Genomic DNA, 3,504 nt, shown 5'->3' with positions numbered 1-3,504 from the left:
TTGTGGAACATCGCAAAGAAAAGCTTGTTTGCAAGCTAAAAAAGAGTCCTTATGGATTAAAGAAAGGCTACCAAGAATTATACAGTTTGATGTCTTTATGTAGTCTCCTGGTTATAAAAGAAGTGAGACAAACCATTACTTATACACTAGAAGGACTAAAGGTAGTAGCTTGATCCTTTGTGATTGATAGCTGGGGAAAAACAAGTATGGGATTAATACCTTGAAGAAAAGGTCAATGGAAACCTTGGAAATGAAGGATTTAGGATATGAAAATCGCAATCTTGACCTATGTGTAATCAAAGACAAAATAGAGAGACTTTTCTACCTATTGCAAAAGGATTATGTCAATAAAGTATTGCAAAGTTTCAATATGGAGGAGGGGAAGGCAATTGGTACTCCATTGCCTCCATATGTAAAGCTTAATGCTAATGATTGTCTCAAATTTGATAAGGAAAGGGCTTAGATGGCCAAGGTTCCATATTCATCATATATGGGTAGTCTCATGTATGCTATGGTTTCTACTTCCTTGGACATTGCTTTTGTAGGATGAGTAGGTTGATACCAGGAGGCATATTCCACGGTGGATTCCGTGAGACCACGGTGGATTCCATGAGGTTTTGTGGTGGATTCTATAAAACTATATTTATTTGTCGTGACTCGTACACAAGGTGGATTCCTTGTGCGAAAAGTTGACAGGGGCGCTTGTCCTTTCTGGGCGTCACGTTAATTTAATGTTCAAGTGGTTGATTCCATAGCGGGTGATTCCGCAAAATACATATTTAAATTAATGGACGTTTATGAGTTTAGAGTGCGCACTCGTATTAAATTAAGGTTAGGACAGAGTTCCAACCTATTTATTTATTTTGTAGGTGAAGACTGCTAGGTATTCAATTTGTTGGTTTAATTTTATTATTTTCTAGCAATTGTGAATGCTTCGGTTGATGTGTAGAGCAGGCGGCGGTGGCGTTGGGAAGCACTGGGTGATACAGTGTATTCAAGAAGAAATTATCATTTTTGATGGGCGCGCATCTTATCATTAAAGGCATGGCGCTAATATTTATTTAGGCGCGCTTATTTATTGAAGTGCTTGACACGTATATCTATTATTTTGTATGCACATGGGCGCACGGTTTAGATATTTATTATTGGATATTGTATTTGGACACTGTTCGAATTTTGGGCCGCCCACCGCTTTATTCTTTATTTGGACAAAAGCAAACACAAAAGCTAAAGCATGCTAATTGTAAAATTGGGCTATTTTTGAGCTTTGAGATGAATAAATTAATAAATATATGCTTTGTGGAGCGCTCACAGAAGGGATGGGGGGAGATTGTACCCAATTGGTCTTTTTGCCTCATGTCATGCAAGTCTATTCTCTTGAATTTTGAGCTTAAAGTAGAGTTCTTTGTTCTTGGAGACTTTCTTGTGCTCACTACGTATGCATAGAACATCCGATTTGCACACCATAGATACATGTCAAATCTTGGCAAGAAGCATTAGGAAGTAGTGAAAGGCATCCCAAGGTACTTGAGTGGTACAATAGATATGTGCATATGATTTGGGAGGAGTAGTAGCGGTGTACTTGGGTAACTTGGATCTAGGCTACGTTGGGAATGTTGATAATAGAAAGTCAACCATAGGATATGTTTTCACCTTGCATGGTGGTGCAATCCCATGGCTATCTCTTTCGCATAAATGCTTGGTATTATCTACCATTAAAATCCAATATCTTGCATCTGTACATGCATGGAATGAAGGCATATGGCTTATTTGTCTAGTGGGAGACTTGGGCCTCAATGAAAAAACACTATAATTGCATAGTGATAGCTAGAGTGCTATCACATTAGCAAAGAACCTTGCATTTCATGCAAAAACCAAGCATATAGAAGTGAGGCATCACTTTATTTGTTAGATACTTGAGGACAAGAAAGTTGGGCTTGTTAAAGTTCATATTGATGATATCCATGCATACGCCAAGAGTCTACTCTCTTAAAAGATTGCACATTGCAAGGAGTTGATGGGCATTGGGTGAGGGTAACTCACATGTGTTTACCTCACATATTCTCTTATTCTTTTATCTCACTTAAAGGTACAATGAATTTTAAGTGGGAGGTTATTGGGGTAAAGGCCAATGCGGCTGGCCACCCATACTGTTCACTAACCCTAACTACATATATGCACAATTATTCTTTTTTTTTTTTGAGTGATAAGACAATAAGGTGCTAGTGCTACTCACAAGAGAGCTATTAGAGGCAACACACACACACACACACACACACACACAGAGGTGTGTGCAATCTCTATTCTCCTTGAAGCTCCAACAAAAAAAGAGACGAATCAGATAAAGTTAGTCCTCATAGTTAGTAAAACCTTAGCTACATAAATTAATCAACTGATAACTTTAATAAGGTTATTTAGTAGGTTAGTTATGTTAGCAAAGTATGTTAGTTATAAATGTTAAGCATTAGTGATATAAGGATTAAAGTTTAGTAAAGTAACCTTAATTAATAATTTAATAGAATTCACTCTAACAAGCCATCGATAAATTTTATTGATTCGCCTCCCCCAAAGTGCTCAACTATTTGTTTACTAAACCTTCTCCCCCAAATCGCATGGCATGGGTGCTAGTAAGGAGGTCAACTCCTTGCACCTTCATGTTAGTTTCTAGAATGATGACATGATAGCCAATTAGCAATCCATTCAATAGTAGCATTCCAAATAACGTCCCCCTTTCCAATTACTATAAGTACCCCCCTTAATTAGCCTTCGGGGGATAAGAATGATAATGGGACAACGGGTGTAATAGGTAGGTATAGTAAGGGAGGCGAGGAATAGTGAGAAGTTACCTGACTATTGTAGTGTTTCGGAGGAGAGAAACATAATGTGTGAATAATAATAGAGAAAGAAAGTTATATTATTGTCCTGTGGAAACCAAAATTGACCTAAAGGACAAGATCAAATAGATCATAGTTGTATATTCCACTGTAGATGCGAAAAGGCATAATTGAGTTAGAAACTAAAAAAGGGAAAAAAGTAAACTCTAATATTTATCCCATTGTTTTAGGATAGAGGTACAATTTATCAAATGATCCAGCTAAACACTTTTAGATAAGCACTTCCTTTTTGCTTTGGATGTTTAGGACTTCTCAATGATGACTCTACCTCATTTGTAGACTAACCATTGTCCTTGTTTTTGTGCTTCTTGTACTTTAGCTAGTTCTTCTTTCCTATTGCTTCATTGCCTCAATCTTTTCTTGTATTGTTGTGTATTGCAAAACCAAGTGCTTTCCTTTGACTGTGATTAATGGATGTCCAAGATTAATCAAGGGAATGGTCCTACACACTTTTTTTTGCATGATTTCATATTTGACAAGGAAACTGTTATTTTCTATCTCTTTGTCCTATAAGACCTTGATCTTATCCCATCCTTCATCCAAGTCCCGTACTTTGGTTTCTTTAGTGAGTCCATTCCTGTTGTTGTTTCTCTTGAATTTGTGTTATGAC

This window comes from Lygodium microphyllum, chromosome 9, assembly GCF_053477565.2.
Source record: "Lygodium microphyllum isolate KBCC chromosome 9, Lygodium_microphyllum_v1.1.10, whole genome shotgun sequence".
Lineage (NCBI taxonomy): Eukaryota > Viridiplantae > Streptophyta > Polypodiopsida > Schizaeales > Lygodiaceae > Lygodium > Lygodium microphyllum.
This window is presented reverse-complemented; position numbering follows the sequence as displayed.